This window comes from Dromiciops gliroides, chromosome 1, assembly GCF_019393635.1.
Source record: "Dromiciops gliroides isolate mDroGli1 chromosome 1, mDroGli1.pri, whole genome shotgun sequence".
Lineage (NCBI taxonomy): Eukaryota > Metazoa > Chordata > Mammalia > Microbiotheria > Microbiotheriidae > Dromiciops > Dromiciops gliroides.
Window position 1 is genome coordinate 441,096,430 of NC_057861.1, and position 19,933 is coordinate 441,116,362.

At 40.7% G+C, this 19,933-nt stretch overlaps 1 protein-coding gene across 3 annotated transcripts in view; it reads left to right on the plus strand.

Annotated features, from left to right (window-relative positions):
• The first annotated feature begins 931 nt into the window (after window positions 1-931).
• ATG10 (autophagy related 10) overlaps window positions 932-19,933 on the plus strand; it is a 339,312-nt gene continuing 320,310 nt past the window's right edge. Inside the window, exon 1 of one of the 3 annotated variants that reach the window (XM_043970681.1) lies at window positions 932-1,022. The gene's annotated coding sequence lies outside the window, so the exon portion shown is untranslated. Of the gene's footprint in view, window positions 1,141-19,933 lie in introns of all 3 variants that reach the window. The other 2 variants (XM_043970670.1, XM_043970690.1) reach the window with 2 other exon arrangements.

The window sequence follows — 19,933 nt, forward strand, 5'->3', positions numbered from 1 at the left end:
TTTTAAAGGCAGGTCATCCTTCCTCCATTTCATTTTCTGCATCCACCTGTTTCTTTTCATATTAATAAGATTCTGATGTCTTGCTAGCAGCAGACGCATAGTTTTTCCTCAGATGTCTGCTGTCTCATCCTCAAGTGTTTCAGTCCTCTTCCTACCACTTCATTCTTCCTACATTTATCTCTTTTGTTCTCTAACCTCCACCTTTTTCTTTTTTCTCTCAGCCTAGTTTCAGAATATCTTGCTGGCTTTTTTTTTTCCTGCCATATACAGTACTGTTGTCAATCCCCCAACTCTTAACCCTTTCCCCTAATCTTCTCATACTGCTGTAGTCCTTGTTATTAACCAAGGGGTGTTTTGAGCTTGTGTCCCTGGGATGGATGGTGGGTGGATGGGAGATATACTTAGCTGGACCAGTGCTTGTCTCTTCTAGTGGGTGGATTGTGTGTTGCCCATCACTTTCCTCTTATTTTCCACCTTTTTATTTTCAGGAACTGTAAAGTTGTTGTAGATCTTGACGGTATCTGTGTATACGCATAATTTGCACAATAACTCAATCACCGGACTTGGTGACTGCCTTTCCCACGCCCAAGCTAGAGCTATGTTGGCTTTTCTCCCCACTCAAGACCTACGGGCCCAATGGCGATCCTGCCTCCATTCCTTTCCCCCCTCCCCCAAATTGCACTAGAGGGTGGGGGCAGGGCTGGGTAGAGAGAAGAGGTGGAGAACTCGGGGACCCAAGTTGGTTCTGGAGGCGGATGACGTCACCATAGAGGAGGGAGGTCGCCCCGCCTCGCTTCCGCACTGAAAACTTACGTCAGCCTCCTCCGCATCCGCCCGCCCACGCTGACGGGCGGTAGAGGTGGCGTGGGGGGCGGGGGAGGAGGAGGAGACTCTGGAAGACGCCAGCTATCGTGGGGGGAGGGGCGAGAGAGGCGGGTCTCGCTCGAGGCTCCTCCTCCTTTTTCTCCCACGAGTTGGCGACCAGCGCTCTCATTTAGGGAAGCCTCTGCCCTCGGTGCTGGGTAAGGGCGGTGGAAGGGGCGGTGGCTTAGCCTCCCATTCCCTGGCACGCCCCGCGCCGCCCCGCCTCCATGCCCGCTGTCCGTCTCGGCGGCGGAGTGAGGGGCAGAGCGGAGCGGAGTGAGTATCCATCCATCCGGCAGTCAGTCCATTTGTCCGTCCCGCCAAGCGCCGGGGCCTCCGGAAGGAAGAGGGGGAGGGGAGGGGAGACGAGCTCGGGGAGGAGAGGCCCGCCCGGGCCTCTGCAGCCTTGTCGTCGTCTCCTGGGACCGAGCCAGGACGAGGGGGGGGGGGGGAGGGAAAGTGGGGGAGGCAGTCTGCGGGGCTGCCCAGTTCTCCCCTCCCCCCGCCCCACACAGGGCTAACACTGCTGCCACCACCTGGCTGCGATCCATCCCCGCATTTCCCGTGGGCCAGGCACTGTCCGAAGTGCTGGGGATTCCGAGAAAAAGCAATGGCCGCCCCTGCCCTCTGCGAGCTTCCCCTCTTGTCTGAGGAGATCAGCTGTGCACTTGCAAGATTTATGGGGCAAAATGGAGTAGGTTTAGGGAGCAGGAAGCCCAGGAGGTCTGAAGGATCAAGAAGGTCTGTAGAGCTTAGTAGTTGTACTGAGTCTTGCTACTTAAGTCAGGGATTTTCGAGTAGTGGAGATTTTTTGTTTCTTTTTTTGCATATTTAAGACAGGTGAGGACATGGAGCCGAAAGTTTTGCTGTGTTTAGCAGGCCTCCAGGAGTTGTTAATTTGGAACTGACTTTTTCCCTTTTACCTCGAATAACACATTTAAACAGCGGATCTCAAATTACTTGATAATCTGCATCCAGGTACCACTTAAATCCACTGAAATGTAACCATGGAGAAGTATAAGTTACATGAAACAATACATGGTAAAATGGGAAAGGAAAATCTGATATCTATCAAATAGTTATGACAGCTATCAAATAGCTGAAACATTAAATGTTTTCAGCGATATAACCTGCCTATTCATGGCTGTTAAAATCTGATAAGGGCAAGGTATTGGCAGAAATTTTTGTTGGAGGGCTGCGATTTGAGGGATGAAAGTTCCAAGTTTATGCATCCTTTTCTTAACGAGTGCAATGAAACAGAAGCCTGTGTGTGTGTGTGTAAAGAATAAATATACATTATAGAGGGGCAGTTAGGTGGCTCAATAGATAAAGCACCGGCCCTGAATTCAGGAGGACCTGAGTTCAAATTCAGCCTCGGACACTTGACACACTATCTGTGTGACCCTGGGCAAGTCATTATACATTATAGAAATCAACATAGTAGAACCGTGTTGAGTTTGGTATCCCTAAGCACTGCAGTGAGGTGATAGTAAAATTAGGCTCTCCTAAGGTCATCAGGCCATTTTATAGTTGAAACTAGTCCTCAGAGATTAAGTGATTTAACAGAATCACAGATTTTGAGAGTTGGAAAGGACCTTAGGGGTCATTTAGTCCAACCCATACATGACAACTGGTCTTTTTAGCTTTGTTTGAAAACCTTGAAAGGCAGGGAACTCATCCTTCCAGGCAGCCCATTCCATTTTTGGACAACTTTAATTATTAGGATATATTTTCCTAACATTAAGTCCAAAGTTGCCTTTTTGCAACATTACCTATTTTTCTTTGTTCTGGTATCCTAGGCCAAACAACACAAATCTAATGCCTCCTCCACATGACAGCTTTTTTCTACCAACATGTCTTACTTGGGTTTCTTCCAGGCAAAATATGTTTAGTTCTTTCTTTTTAAAATTTTTTAAAAAATTATTTATTTTTAACATTCTTTTAAAATTTTGAGTTCCAGATTCTCTCCCTCTCTCCCCTTCCCTACTCATTAAAAAGGCAAGCAATATGATATCAATTTTATATGTGAAATCATTCCATATTACAAAAAAAATGAGAAAATTATACTTCAATTTTCACTAATCATCAGTTTCTCTGGAGTCTTTTGGAATTGTATTGACCAGAGTAACTGAGTCTTTCACATTTGATCATCATTACAACGTTGCTGTTACTGTACACAATGACCTCCCCCTTCTTCTGATTTCACTTTGTATCAATTCATATAGGCCTTGAAATGTTTTCCTGAAACCGTCCTGCTAATCTTTTCTTATAGTACAATAGTAATCTATCATAATCATAAGCCATATTGTTCAGCCATTCCCCAATTGATAAGCATCCCCTCAATTTCCAATTCTTTGCTGCTACGAATATTTTTGTACACAGTGGTCCTTTTCTTTTTTCTTTGATCTCTTTGGGATACAGACTTAGTTATGGCATTGATGGATCAAAAAGCATGTACTATAGGTCAGCTAGGTGGCACAGTGGATAAAGCACCAGCCTTGGATTCAGGAGGACCTGAGTTCAAATCCGGCCTCAGACACTTGACACTTACTAGCTGTGTGACCCTGGGCAAGTCACTTAATCCTCATTGCCCTGCAAAAAAAACCCCAAACCAACCAAACAAAAAAGTATGTACTATTTTATAGTTCTTTGTCTATAATTCCACATTGTTCTCCAGAATGATTGGACCAGGTCACTATTCTCCCAACAATTCATTATTATACTTATTTTCCCTCATCCCCTCCAGCATTTGACATTTCTGATAGGTTTGAGGTGGTACCTCAGTTGTTTTAATATGCCTTTCTCTAATCAGTAGTGATTTAGAGCATTTTAAAGTGACTATAAATAAATACCTTTGATTTCTTCTGAAAACTGCTTGTTCATATCGTTTGACCATTTATCAATTGGGAACTGGCTCGTATTTTTATAAATTTAACTCAGTTCCCTATATTTGAGAAATGAGGCCTTTAATCAGAGAAACTCACTATAAATTTTTCGATATTACTTCAGTGTCTATGGTACCTTTTAGCAAAATGTAGTTTCCCTGATTTATTTCTTATAATTAGGCCTATTTTTGTTTTTACTTCGAGATCATGATTGCTAATGCTGCCTTTTTAAATTTAGCTGAAGCATAATAGAATCTGCTCCAACCCTTTATTTTAATTCTGTGTGTGTTTTTTTTCTGTTTCAAGTATGTCTCTTGTGTACAACATATTGCTGGATTCTGGTTTCTAATCCAATTCCATTTTATGGGTTAGCTCATCCCATTCACATTCACAGTTATGATTACTGTGTATTACATCTATCTATTTTTCTTCTCTTTATCCTCATCTCTCTTTTTATCCTGTCCCTCCTAAAGGGATTGTTGCTCTCCTTAATGTACCCTCTCTTTTGTCATTTCCCCCACTTTTCTTATCCTTTCCTCCCCTGTTTCCCATTGGGTAAGTTACATTTCTATACTCAATTCAGCATGTTTATATATTATTTCCTTTTTGAACCAGTTCTGATGAGAGTGAGGCTTAAGCATCACCCACCCCACTCCTCATTTCCTCCTCCATTATAAAAGCTCTTCCTTGTGTGCTTCTTTTATACGAGAAAAATTTCTCTATTCTACCTCTTTCTTCTCCTTCTCCTAGTGCATTTCTCTCTCTTTTTTTTGAGACCATCCCAACCTAATCAACTCACACCTGTGTTCTGTCTACGTAGACTCCTAATTTCCCTAATAATGATAAAGTTCTTAGGAGTTACATGTATCATCTTCCCACATATGAATGTAAACAGTTTAACTTTATTGAGTTCCTTATGATTACTTTTTCATGTTTACCTTTTTATGCTTCTCTTGAGTTTTCTGAGTGTCAACTTTTCCAAAAATTCAGCTCCAGTCTTTTCATCAGGAATGCTTGAAACTCCTCTATTTAATTAAATATTCATTTTTCCCCCTTGAAGGATTATACTCAGTTTTGCTGGGTAGGTTATTCTTGGTTGTAATCCTGGCTTCTTTGCCTTCTGGAATATATTTTAAATCCTCTACTCCTTTAACATGGAAACTGCTAAATCTTGTGTGATCCTGACTGTGGTTCCACAGTATTTGAACAGTTTCTTTTTGGCTGCTTGAAATATTTTCTCTTTGACCTAGGAGCACTGGAGTTTGGCTATAATATTCCTGGGAGTTTTTATTTTGGGATCTCTTTCAGGAGGTGATAGGTAGATTCTTTCCATTTTTTTTTATCTTCTGGATCTAAGATATTGGGCCCAGTTTTCCTTTATATATATATATATATATATATATATATATATATATATATATATATATATATATATATATATATATATATTTTTTTTTTTTTGCAGGGCAGTGAGGGTTAAGTGATTTGCCCAGGGTCACACAGCTAGTAAGTGTCAAGTGTCTGTGGCTAAATTTGAATTCAGGTCCTCTTGAATCCAGGGCCAGTGCCTTATCTATTTTGCCACCTGGCTGCCCTCAACCTTTATAATTTCTTGAAATATATGTAGGCTTATTTTCTGATTATGGCTTTCATGTAGTCCAATAATTCTTAAATTATCTCTCCGTGATCTATTTTCTAGATCAGTTTTTCCAATGAACTATTTCACATTTTCTTCTATTTTTCCATTCTTTTGACTTTTTTTTTTAATTGTGTCTTGATGTCTCATGGAGTCATTAGCTTCCATTTGCTCAATTCTAATTCTTAAGGAATTTTTATCTTCAGTGAATTTTTGTACCTCCTTTTCTATTTGCCCTATTCTGCTTTTAAAGGAATTATTCAGTGAATTTTTGTGCCTCTCTTACCATTAGGCCAGTTCTGTTTTTTAAGGTATTATTTTCTTTAGTATTTTTGTGCCTCTTTTACTAAGATGTTAATTCTCTTTTCATAATTTTTTTCCATCACTCTGATTTTTTCCCAATTTTTCTTCTACTAATGTTATCTCTTTCATGAATTCTTCCAGGAATTCTTGCTTGCTGTGGGTCTAATTAACATTTTTCTTTGAGGCTTTGGTTGAAGGTGTTTTCACATTGTTTTCTTTTCTGTTTCTATCTTGATCCTCCCTGACATTCTAGTAGTTTTTTATGGTCAAGTTTTTGTTTGTTTTTGGTATTGTTTACTCATTTTCCAGAGCCTATTTCTTCATTTTGTACTTTATGCTAAAGTTGGGCTCTACATACCTGGGGGTGAGGAGGCACTGTGCCAAGCTTTAGGGGGTTTTTTTGTTTTGTTTTGTTTTTGTGGAGGCCATTGACAGTTATCCTGACCTGTGTCTTGTCACTAGACTCTAATGACCCTGGAGGAGAGAGTAAGACTGATGACTTTGCAGAGCCCTGTGTCACTTAAATCCATTTCACTTGCAAGTCAAGACATCAACCTCCTGAAGTCATTAGTTCTCTTCAAGAATGAAGGATTAATGGCAACAAATCTTTTTTTTTTTTTTTTGGGCAGGACAATGAGGGTTAAGTGACTTGCCCAAAGTCACACAGCTAGTAAGTGTCAAGTGTCTGAGGCCAGATTTGAACTCAGGTCCTTCTGAATCCAGGGCCAGTGCTTTATCCACCATGCCACCTAGCCGCCTCCAACAAGGCTTTTTTTGTGCTGCTGTTTTTAGAGCTAGTTCTGGGGATCTTCAAGGTTTTGGTACTTCCAAGGTGGTGTGATCCTGGGAGAGGAGTTTTCACTGCTTTCCTGTCTGTACTCTGGTCTTTACCCATAAAGGGCCCCTACTCCCCTGCAGCTGAAAGTACTAGTGCTCTTCTTGGCCCTGTAACTGTGACCAGGTCCTCTGCTTTCTTGTAGTCTCATGTACTAGTGTTTCTCTTGGCCCAAGAACTGAAGCCTGGGCCCCTGCTCCCTTCTGATGGATTGTAAGCACTCGTCTCTTCCCTAGAACTGTGAACTAGAAGTTCTTATGTTTTTTTGGGGGGTTGGGTGGGGCAATGAAGGTTAAGTGACTTGCCCAGGGTCACACAGCTAGTAAGTGTCAAGTGTCTGAGGCTGGGTTTGAACTCAGGTCCTCCTGAATCCAGGGCCAGTGCTTTATCTACTGTGCCACCTAACTGCCCCTCAGAACTTCTTACAGGCAATAGAGCTGCCAATCCATGCCATTTGTATCCAGTATGAGCTCTTTTCGACCATTTGCCTACGTTCCTCCCTTACTATCTCTGGGCTGAGATTTTCTGAAGCTGCTGCTCCCTGGCCACATCTAAGGCTCACTACTGGAGCTGCGAAAGACCTGGGCCCATCCTAGTGTTGTAGACCTCTCTTGCAGACTTCCTAATTTGTCTTAGGCTAGAAAAATGTCTCTCCTGGCCTTTTATTGGCTCTTCCATGCCAACATTTTATTTGAGAAATTATTTTTAAGCTGTTTTGAGGGGAATGTTGGGAAAGTACAGCTAGGTTCTTACCTGTATTCCACCATTTCCTGAGATAGTATTTGTCATGCTTTGTTCTTTCAATCAGTTTACATTTGACAAGGAATCAAGGTCCTTCACCATCCTGATTGCTCTTGTCTGGATACTCTCCAGTCCATCACTATCTTTCTGAAACCGTGGTACCTAGAACTGAATACAATATTCAAGCTAGGTTCAATACAACCAGAGTACAGTGGGACTATCACCTCCCTATTTGTCAGCATAACAGGTCTGGAATGACCTGTTGAAGCTGTGGTGACTGTGTTCGCTGATTCTATTATTTGGATATTCACCATTTATCATTCTAATGTTCCATTATAGAATTTCCTCAGGAATCAAAGTTAAGCTCATTGTCCCATACTGTAGTTTGCCAACTCTTCTTCTCTTCCCTTTTAAAGAAAAAGAATCAGGATATTTGACCTTCTTCAATCTTTTTTATTTCCTATTTTCCATGATCTTTCAGATTTCACTGATGATGTCTCAGCAATCACAGCTGCCAATTCTTTCAAGACCTAAGGATATAGTTCTTCTGGGTCAGGTGATTTGAATTCATGAAGGGCAACTGGGTGCTCTCTTATTTGTTCTTTACTTGGCTATAAACTATTTTAGTTATTTTTTGTTCTGCTATTTCCAGTGTAAAAGGCATTCTCCTTTTCAGAGAAAACAGAAAATAAGAATTGAGGAGTTCTGTTTTTTCTTTATTATTAATTATCATCATTCCATCTACTCCATGAAAAGGTCCTATCCATTCTTTAGTCCTCTTTTTTTTTTTTCTTAATATAACTGATACCATTTCCCTTCCACTTCCTCCTCCCTTTGGTTGTGTTTAACTTCCCTCACCTCATCTCATTCTGAGCTTTATTATTCCTGATACTATTATTTTTACTGTGCTACACTCATATTCATTCTCAGGTAACCTACTTGACCTTGCTTACAGCTTCCATACACTTCTTTTAAAAAGGAATCTAAGTTAGTTGGTAAGTTCCTTGTGAATCTACATTGGTCTTTCAGAAAAATTTCTTTCTTTTCTTTTTTTTCTGTGTTGTCAGAATGTTGTTCTTGAGGCTTTCCCATTCCTCCTGGTCTGAGTTTCCCCAAAGTATGTTACTTCATGGTCTTTAACGTTCAAAAGATGTAAGAGCCAGTAAGCAGAAATTCTTTTCTAAATCTGGTTTCTCACTAATAGGGAGGTTCTTCACCTATGTCATTCTTAATATCCCTGGAAATATCCCAAGGCTTGGTCTTGGGCCCTTTTTTCTTTCTCTCCATATATCTTTTCTTGGTGATCACATCAACTCCTATGGGTACAATGATCATCTCTAGGCAGGTGATTCATAGATTTTTTTATCTATCCTAGCCTTTCTTCTGAGCTATTGTCACTCATCACCAACTACCTTTTTGGATCTCTCAAAATGAATGTGCTGGAGGAAACTCAAACTCAACATGTTCAAGACAGAACTCATATTTCCCCCACCCCCAACTCTCCTCTTTTCTGAACTTCCTTATTACTGTCAAGGGCTTCAGGACCCTCCTGGTCACTGAAGTTTGAAACCTTTGTGTCATCTTCAATTCTTCACCATACAAATCAAATCTGTTGCCAGATCTTGTGGTTCTACTGTCATAAAAGCTCTTGTACATTACACAGCAACAATTCTAGTTCAGGTCTTCATGATATCTTGAAGGGTCTATTAATAACCTTTTTTTTTTTTTTTGGTAGGGCTGTGAAGGTTAAGTGACTTGCCCAGGGTCACACAGGTAGTAAGTGTCTAGTGTCTGAGGCTGGATTAGAACTCAGGTCCTCCTGAATCTGGGGATGGTGCTCTATCTACTGAGCCACATAGCTGCCCCGTCATTAATAATCTTTTAAGTAGTGTCCCTGCCCCAAGCCTCTCTTCACTCCAATTCATCCTTGACTTAGCTGCTAAGGTGATTTTTCTAAAGCATAGCTCTGATCACTGTTATATTTAGAATCAAATATCAACGCCTCCTTGGCACTTAGACCTCCTAATAACCTGGCCTCTTCCTACCTTTCCTGTCATTTTATTTTTTAAGTTTATTTTTATTTTTTTCAATTAACAAAAATCTAATTTCTCTCCCTCTTACAATCATAAACCACAGTTTGTTCAACCATTTTCCAGTTGAAGGGCACCTCCTTCATTTTCAATTCTTTGCCACTACAAAAAGAACTGCTGCATTTATTTTTGTACATATGGTTCTTTCCTCTTTTGCTGTCTTCTCATCCTTTATCCCCCTTTACACACCGTATAGTGCAGCAGTACTGGCCAGAAACTCCCTGTTTCTCCGAGTCACACTCCTTTGCCCTATGCCTGCTTTGCAATGGCTGTCCCACATGCCTGCTTTGGCTCCTTGCTCTTATTTCTGTTTGCTCCTTTGGGGAAATTAGCCGTCTCTTGGTTTCAGCTCTCTACTCTGTATCTATGATACCCAAATTTACTTCTCCAGCCAGTCCTTTTGCCTCACCTCTGGTCTAGAATTTCCTACTGCTTATTGGATAGCTTCACATTGATCTTTTCCTAGCTTATCTGAAACTCAGTTTCCAAAACATTTTGATTTCATAAGCCCTGTAGTAATTTTAAATTTAAGATAATAGGATTAAGACCTGGGAGGGACCATAGAGATACAAGAGGAATCTAATCTCAGGCATTTAACTGTGCGGTCTATGCTAAATCACTTAACTTCCCTGGGCCTCTGTTTACCCAGATATAAAGTATTGGAGTTAATGATTTCCAAGGCCCTTTCCACCTCTAAATATTTGATTCTGTGAAACTGAAGTCTAGAGAGATTTCAGTGACTTTTCCAGTGGACACATAGGCAGAATTCATTCATCAGCTCCATGAAATGTATCACCAAAATGACCTCTTTGACATTTGATGCTGATGAGCACTCATCATTAGTACTTTTGTCCTCTTACTTCTGTGATGGTATTTCCTGGTCTTTCTTCTTGGTTTCCTTTGCTGGTACCTCTTCTTTCCATTCCCAAGCCTAAGCATTTCCCAAATATCTTGCCTCAGATTCTCTTCTTTCCCTTGCTGATCTCATCCACTACTATGGCTTTAATTACAGATGACTGCCAATAATCTATAGCTCTAGCCTTGAATTCCGGAGCTCCAGCTTTATACTTTTGAATATCTCCGGGACCTCTCTTCCTAGTTGTGTCCTGATAACTCAGACTTAGTAAAAAAGTGAGCTCCAGGGGCATCTAGATGGCACAGTGGATAGAGCACCAGCCCTGGAGTCAGGAGTACCTGAGTTCAAATCCGGCCTCAGACACTTAACACTTACTAGCTGTGTGACCCTGGGCAAGTCACTTAACCCCAATTGCCTCACTAAAAAAAAAAAACAAAAAACAAAAAAACCCCCAAAAACCCAAAAAACCCAATTCCTCTTTTACAGGGGCAGCTTGGTGGTGCAGTGGATAAAGCACTGGCCTTGGATTCAGGAGTGCCTGAGTTCAAATCTAGCCTCAGACACGTGACACTTAACTAGCTGTGTGAACCTGGGCAAGTCACTTAACCCTCATTGCCCTGCAAAAAAAAAAAAAAAAAGTGAGCTCCTCTTCCATCTTCCCCCCCCCCACCCCCAAGAATGAATGATTGTAAAAGCATTTATTAAGTGCTTACTATGCAAAGAGCATAGGATACAATGAGAAAAGTAAGACAGTCCCTACTCTCGAGGAACTCACATTTCTCATGGGGTAGACAACAAATACAGGTTTCAGCTGTAAGTCAGATGGAAAATCCCCATGGTCCTTAGGCTGCAGAGGCAAAGCAGATTGGTAAAGCATCTTTTAAAACATCATTTCTAGTGATAAAATCATACTCACATTGAGTAATTTGAAAGTGCCAAGGGCTTTGGTGGTGAGAACTGTCTTTTCTTCAATAGCTGTGACTTCAGAACCTGTAGAAGCAATTGCCAGGTCACTTAGAGAGTTGCTTCTTGGGATGATGGCTGCAGAGAACTAGGCTGGAAGCTGCTGCCATTGCTGGGGCCTTTGGGCTTACCTTCGAATTGAGAGCAGTTGGTTAGCACTTGGTGGTTTTGAGGAAGATTGGCCAGCTCATTTCAGTGATTGGTCTCCTCAGTGATTACAGGGGCCCCACAGCTTTAGGCAGTGCCTGTGATTTGGATCACTCCTATTCCCAAGGCTTTTGGGTTGAGAATCATAGGCTGTCTCCACTGGGGTCTGAGGGAAGGTGGTGATTGACCTAGGATGGTGATTGCACTTGCTTGGCACATGTTGTCTCTTGTCTGTCCCTCAGGGTGCCTTGTCTACCCTATAGGCGGCAGTTTGTTGGCAGCTGGTGGGGATGGTTGGCTCCACAGGAGTTGCCACATGAGCCACAAATAAAAGAATAACCAAAAACACTATCCTGCCTCTTTTAATTTCCCTTTTTCTTTTAAAGGTAGGACTATTATTTCAGGCTTGAGACTTTGCCATCTTCTTCCTTTCTGGGCTTCTTACATTTAATCACTTCCTAAATCTTGTTGATTCTTCCTTAGCAATATCTCCCATCTAACCCCTATTTACTCACTGCCACCACCTTAATTCAGGCCCTTATTACCTCTTTCCTAGGCTATCCACTTAGGCTTCTGGTCTTTTTTTTCAGTTGCCTATAGAATAAACTTTAACTCTTATGTTCAGCATTTAAGGTTCTTCATTCTGGGTCCAAACTACCTTTACAGCCTTGTTTCATACCATTCTCCTTACATACTCCCTGCCCCTCCAGAACTGGGACTATTTATATTCCCTAAGTTGCTTTCCCCCTCTTGCTTCTGAATTGCCTTATGTTGTTCTCTGCCAGGAAGAGGATCTCCCTGTATTTCTACCTGTTGAAATCCTCTTCCTTCAGGCCTTAGCTCAGGTACCATCTTTTCCATGAGGCAGAATTTTATTAGAGACTTCAAAAACACCATAAAATACATTTTACACATACCTACTTTAGCTGAGTTCTTCAGTTTTATAAGAACACTCTAGAAAACTTTTGTTAAGCAAAGAGAAGCTTAGTGAGCCTGATGTTAGTAGAAAGAGCATTAGATTCTTCAAGGAGTTGAGGTTTCTAGTCCTGCCTCATGTGTTTTCTGCCCATATGGCGTTGATTAAATGATAAAAGAACAATTTGTTGACTGGGTAGAAAGTCTAATAAAAAGAAAGGAAAATAGATGGGTAAAAAAATGAAAAAGTAAAAGTGAAACCTAAAAAAAATTATTTGATTATTTTTCATAGAGTTTTTAAATATGTGCAAGGCAGTATGTTAGAATGGAAAGAACATTGGCTTTGGAGTCAAGGCCTGGGTTAAAATCTCAGCTCTGAACTTACTATCTCTGTAACTAACCTTGGGCAAGTCTTCACTTCCTTGGGCTTCAAGCTTCCTCCTTTGTAAAATAAGGGTTTGGATTGGATGGCTCTGAGGCCCCCTGCCATCTCTAGTTCTGTGATCCCATGTTGTAGGAAAGGCTGAAACATTTCACATGAGTATGAGTATGATTTTTTTGTTCAAGCTCTACCTTCCAAGTAGCTCTAGCAAATATTCCTAAATGATAAAAACAATTAAACCTTTCTTGAGACATTCTGTTAAGGGTGCATTTTGGCCTAATTCTTAGTTCATTTGCATTGGTTGGTACACAACTGTCCAGCGTGTGTTCTTTTGTGTTTTAGAAAAATAAACCAAAAAGCCATAAGGAAAACATATCTTTTAGGTCAGAATTGTATTGCTTTTGGCTAAAGGCCATTGTAGAAAATTCATTCTGTAACTTTCTAACAGCTATTCCAAGTCCATATGTTTGTTAGCAGGAAAAATTGTGAAGTAGGCTGTGTTTTCCATCTGTCCCATTTTTTTTTTTACTGCTCCATTTCAGTACCCTTAGGTGCTCATAAAATGTTATGGCTGCCCAGGCCCCCCACCACAGTGCCCCACCCATGTATCCAATTGTCCTATGTTCTAAACTCTTTCCTATTTGTACCTCCACCTGCTAAAATTTAGTAATGCAGTATCCCATTCCTGAGAGCCTTGCAAGCCTTTCGAACTAATTTAAACTAAATTGCTAATAACTTAATAGTGAATAGTATTTCAAGTGGAAAGATAACAGTATTTGGGGTCAGAAGGTGTTAGATTCCTCTCTCACACTAAGTATGTGACTTTGGGTAAGTTACTTCACCTCTCTTTCCCCATCTTGAACCTCAGGATGCCTAATAGTGATGTTGTAGGGAAAATGTTTTGTAAACCATATAGCACTATATATACATGAGCTATTATATTCCTTTCTAGATATCATTTACCCAAGGGTCTCTAACTAATAAATGGCAGAGTCAGGGTGATAGTTTTCTTCAAGTATTTGAAAGGCCTTCCCTGCAAAGAGGGATTTGTCTTGTCTGCTTGTTCCATGAGGACAGAACTAGCAGTGGGTAGAAATTAAAAAGAGAGTCAGATTTAGGTTTGATGTAAGGAAAAGCTTTCTAAGAATCAGAGTTATGTGCCTTGGGGGGACAGCAGGGCTCTTCGCCCCTCCCCAAGGTTTTCAAGCAAAGGCAAGATGACAACTTTTTAGGGATGTTATACAGAATATTTGACCTGGGTTCCTATGGGAACTGGAGGGCGGCCCTGAAAGAAGGGGCACTATGACAACAGGACCTGGGGTTGTGATGGCTCTGGGGTGACATATGTGTGTCCTTGCTGGCAAGTAGTAAAGCTGGACTATGAAGTGAAGTCATTGGACAGGAATTCACCTGACTGGGTCTCCCAAGGCCAGATATATGCATAAAGATGATGGCTTGGCAATTACGTGAAGAATGGTTTAGAAAGGGGCAAGAATGGACTCTGGACCAGCTGCTAGGAAATCATTGCAGTGGGTTAGGCAACAGGACATTGAGAACTCCAACAAGGGTGGTGGGAGTGGGAGTAGAGAAGAGAGGGGAGATGGGAGAGCCATTGTAGACCTAGAACTCACCTTGGTAACTGATGTTTATTGGTTGAATGGGGATAAAAGCCCCACCCTGGGACTAATAAACAGTATATACCTTTCCTTCATTCTTCTGCTTGCTTTAGTCACATCCCTGTATTCAGTCAGGTTGTTAGGTTCCTATTAGTTGTTCCTGCAAACAACTACATCTGAAGAGGGGAAGTGGCTTTTCAGATTCTAGGCCCCCTAATTAAAAAAAAAAATATGCCCATCATATGGTAACTATCAAAACAATATCCTGTCACCTAACAGGGCCAAGATTTGGCACTGCAGACTTTTTTGACAGCTGCCACCTCTTCTTATGGGAAAAGCTGGTATAGTTGGTTAGAAATTATCTTAGTTATTTAAAAAAATGCATAATATACCAGTACTGCTTAGAGTGTCACTGTAGCCACCAATAAATTATCTAAGCTTTTATCACTCTTGTCTTTCAAAATCAGAAAGGGGAATGGCTGAAAACCTCCTAGTCCTGTCTCCACCTTTAGGGCCATTTGGGGCAGTACTTTCTTTTTTAGTACATTGCCTTCACTTCCCCTTCCATATCTCTTTCTGGACACTAGAGGCAGTCCTTCCCCTGCCCGCCCCCCCCCCCCCCCCCCCCCCCCACCCCCCCCCCCGCCTCGGGCACAATCCATAGAGCTCTGAATTGTGAGGTTGGAAGATCCAAATTCAAATCCAGTCTAACTCTATCTAGTCCTGGGCAAGTCATTCAACTTTTCAGCATTAATTTCTTCATTTGTAAAATAGGTTAATAATAACACCTGCCTTACAGAATTGGTGTAGGGAGCAAATGAGATAACATATGCAGAGTCCTTTCTAAACTAAAAATGCTATACAAAAGCTATCTATTTTTATTATTATTACTGGAGGTGGGGCAAGGAGGAGGAGGTGGAAGAAATACCTATTTTGGGGGAGGCCTTCCGGGTAGGGAGTAACATTAATAATGATTCAGTCAGAGGGACAAAGACAAACAAATGCCCCAGGCCCATCTAATTCTGTCCTTGGGAGTTTAGCTAAGAAAATCCGCAATAAATATCTCATAAAATGTGCCCCCAGGTGGTTTACTTGACCACCTGGGTACCCCAAATGGGTAAGGTACTAGTTTATATAAAATCAACTCCAAACTGTTTCTCTCCCCACCCCCCAACCCCACACCCCCTTTAGCAAAATCTAGGGACATTTATAGTCATATTCTAAGTGGAGAAATAACTCTTTATGTAAAAAGATCAATATAAATTTAAAAAAATACACCACTGTGAATATGAAAAATCCATGTAGCAGGTGTAGGAAGCCCTATAGAGAAAAATCCCTGTCTGCATATCTAGGGAATGGAAGAGAGAAGACACCCTCAGCCTCTTGCTTGTGCAGCCAGTGGGTGAAAAAGTACACTTCCCCTGGGTCATGCTTTGGTCCAAATGATGCTCTCACTGGTGTTGGGTCTGCCTACAGAGCACATCTGATCTTGCTTGAACAGTATCTCCTTTCTAAGCTTTGCCCATCCTTTAGTATTCCAAAACTTTGTGAAGCTTCCAGATCTCATCTTCTCTTGACCTAAAACTCCATTCAGTCATTCTAAACACCACCCGCCCCCCCCCCCCCGCCCCCCGCCTCCCCCCCCCCAGGAAGCTAACTTCATTAGTCCACAAAAGCTTGTGGGAAGGCTATACTACAAATATGAAAATCACAATCTTATAATAATCTGGTATATTCAAATAGTTTAGATGCTTGTTTTTCTTTATCTCTTTAAGCCTCCTTTTCCCAATCTAGGTAATATTGATTTTATGTGGTTTTTAGGTTTGTAAAATGAAATGTCACCCACCAAAAATAATGAAAAGTCAGCTCCACCTACATTAGAAAAAAAATCACACAAAATGTTATTTTGGAGGGTAGTCAATGGAAATTGTTTTAAATTAAAAAGAAAGAGCAATTGAATGATGCTTATCCATGGTGTTGAGTTCAATAGACTTGCCTTTCCAAAGAGCCATAATATCAGTAGTTTCAAGGTAAGCTCTTATGTGTTTCCTATCCTGTTTGCTAGATTTATAATTTGGTAAGACTACCTTTTCTGCTCAGTGGAAATCACTCACACTTTAGCTGCATCTGAAAGTTTTGTAGTTAGAAGCTTATAAAAATTAAAACAACTATTTAGTGAGTATGATCTGAAATAAGATATTTATTAAATATCTGATATTTTTTTTTTGCTATGAAACATTTATTTCCATATGAAATAAAAGGCTCATTGTTAAGGAAAAAGTGTGGTTTGGAATTAGGTTTTATATTTAGAATGGACTGTTTTCTGTTCTTAACAGTGCCCTGGACTCAGATCTGTTTAAAAATATCAAGTGTTTACCGTGTACAAGGTTATCTATCTTTAAGGATTATCTCTGACATTATGCTTTACTCATAGGCATGCAGAGAGCTTGGACTGAAAGTGCTGGCACACCCTGGGGGGAGCATTTCCATTGATACTATATGCATGTGTATATCTTCACTGGAAATATCATTATGGAGAGACAGGATGATATAGTGGAAAGAAGATGGACTGGACCTGGAGGCAGGAGGCAAGACTTTTAAAATAGTGGCTCTGACAGATACTGGCTTGCTTGGTGATTTGCAGCAAGTCCCTTTACCCATGTGAGCCTCAGTTTTCTAATCTGTAAAATCCTTGAGAGCAGAGACTGTTCTGTCTTTGCATCCCGTATCACCTAGAGTAAGTGCTTAATGAGTACTTGTCGATGGACTTATTATAAAATGAGGACAATACTTGCATCCTTTAGCTTCACAGGGTTGTTATAAGGAAAGTGACTTGAGAACATTAAAACACTCTACTATGACAACTCACCTTTAGATGGTGTTTCATGGTTTTTAAAAAAATTACTTTCCTCCTCAAGCTGCTAAAACTTAAAATCGTACTAATACTTTTGAGATGCTTGGTATATCAATCAGTGGATCAATGAACATTTATTAGGCGCTTATGTACCAGGCACTGTGCTAAGTACTGTGCCTACAATGACAAAAAGTGATATATAGTGACCCCTCAAGGTGGTTAAAATCTAATGGGGAGTGGGCAGCTAGGTGGCACAGTGGATAAAGCACAGGCCCTGGATTCAGGAGGCCCTGAGTTCAAATCCAGCCTCAGACACTTGACACTTACTAGCTGTGTGATCCCTGTGCAAGTCACTTAATTCTCATTGCCCCACCAAAAAACCCCCCAACAATCTAATGGGGAAGCAGCTTACATATTTAAGTATGTACATAATATACATAAAATGAATACAAAGGAGTCTAGGGAGTATTTACTTTGTACCTGCAGATTGGGAGGATGAGGAGAGATTGGATGTAGAAGTTGGCCCTTTAGCCGAGACTTGAAGGACACCAGGATTTCCAAGAGGTAGAAGTGAGGAGGGAGGGCATTCTAGGCATGGGGGACAGCCAGCCCCTGGTGAGGCACAGAGTGTCATGTGTGGAAGTATTACCATCCCCATTTTACAGAAGAGGAAGCTGGGCCCCAGAGAGTTTAAGTGACTTGCCCACAGTCATACCACTAGTAGATATGAGAGCAGAGATTCCAACATAAATGTCCTGCCTCTTGGTCCAGGGGTCTTTGCAAAATGCCATGTCGTCTAATGAATGAAAGTTCCAATATCCCAATTTGTACTTCTAAAAGTATAAAACCTTGAGAGGACCAGAGTACTCAAACTGTTGAAAGGTATGTGTAACTATGTTAATTGTGTTAGATTTTCTTTTTTTTTTTTTTTTTAGTGAGGCAATTGGGGTTAAGTGACTTGCCCAGGGTTACACAGCTAGTAAGTGTTAAGTGTCTGAGGCCGGATTTGAACTCAGGTACTCCTGACTCCAGGGCCGGTCCTCTATCCACTGCACCATCTAGCTGCCCCTAGATTTTCATTTTTAATGAGCTAAAAATATACAAAAGCAAGAAACAAACAAATTATATGACATGCCTATATGGTCTAAGTGGAGATGCATAGGTCCTTTTTTTTTTTTTTTAAGGGTTGGAACAATGTTTTTAATCAGTCATAGAAATTCAAAGTCTTCTTCCCTGACAGACATCTTGAGTTCAGAGAAACCTCTGGCCTATGGCAACCATGCCGATCTGTTCCCATTCAGGACGAAGATTGTCAGTTAGCATTTGTCTTGTCTCACAACAGACCTAAAGGAAATTCCTCAGTCCCTTAGACCTTGTTGTTCCAGGAACTGTCTCTCAAAGTATCTTTGCATAACAAGCTGAGGTTAATTGGTTGGATTTTTGATAACCTATGAAGGGGGGAGAGATGCTTTAGACCTATGGCTTCTCTGAGCTCTTCTGGCCCACCAGTGCTTGCAAAACTGGGCAAAATGTAAGGATGATCCCAGACATTTTGTTCTGTGGTTGCCCCAGGAACACCAGAGTCCTAGCATTTTTATTACTTTCCTGGAAAGTAAGGTTGGGACCCAACACTTTTTTAGTGAGAAGCCCCACTAGCAAACCAGAGTTGGAAGAGACCTCAGTGGCCACCTCGTCCAGACTATTCATGACAGGAATCCATAGGTCCTTTTTAATACAGTTTTGGATAAGTTGTATAGTACTTGAATTGTTGGATGTCATATCTTTCAGTGGAGCCAAGATTTTAAATTGTTGGAAAATAATACAACTAAAATTAATCACTTTGTTTTATATATTTCGTCATCTTTCTAGTACCACTATTATGTTAACTGGATTATCTATTGCTGTTGAATGGATTTATAATTTTCAACACTTATTTTGAGTAGTATGGTAAAATCTCAATTAATTGAAATGTTTGGGGAATGGGATATTCTGACTGATTTTACATTAACTAAAGATTTGTTTGAACCATTAATTTTTTTTCTAAATATATTTGTATACTTCCCTGTCTTAATAACAAGAGCATGATGAATGCAATTTAATCTGCACTTGATGAGTTAGGATCTCATTCTGAATATGAGTTTTTCTTAAACAGGACTACATGGTGTAGTACTAATGATGGTGAATTCAATTCACAAAACATTTATTACATTTTATTTTTAGTTTAAAGTTAAGCACATGCCTGCCATGCTCAAGTCACCATGCTTGGCTAAGTGCATACAAAGATGAAAAACTAGTTTCTGCCCTCAATGAGGTTTTTTTGTTTTGTTTTGTTTTTGTGGGGCAATGAGAGTTGTGTGACTTGCCCAGGGTCACAAAGCTAGTAGGTGTCAAGTGTCTGAGGCCAGATTTGAACTCAAGTGCTCCTGAATCCAGGGCCGGTGCTCTATCCACTACACCACCTAGCTTCCCCCCTCAATGAGTTTATGACCTGATTAGGGGTACTGCATGTACACAGAAGCATGATACAAAGCCCCTTCTGGAAAGGTAAAGTTTAAGCAAAGTGCCCAAAGTGCAATGAGCATTGTAGATATTATTGTTTAGTCACCTCCTGCAAGTCACTTAACCTCATTTACTTTCTTCATCTGTGAAACAAAGGCATAGAGGACTATGTGATCTTTTCGGTGATTCACACCTCTAAATATTGTAAACTTGAACTTTTAATTGTGGTGGCTGACACTTTGAACTGGGCCTTGAAGGAAGGGAAGGAGTATGTTTTGGGCATGATGGATGCAAATGAATGTTGGTAAGGAGAGAGGAAAGATCAAGAAAGGCTAATAATCCAGTTT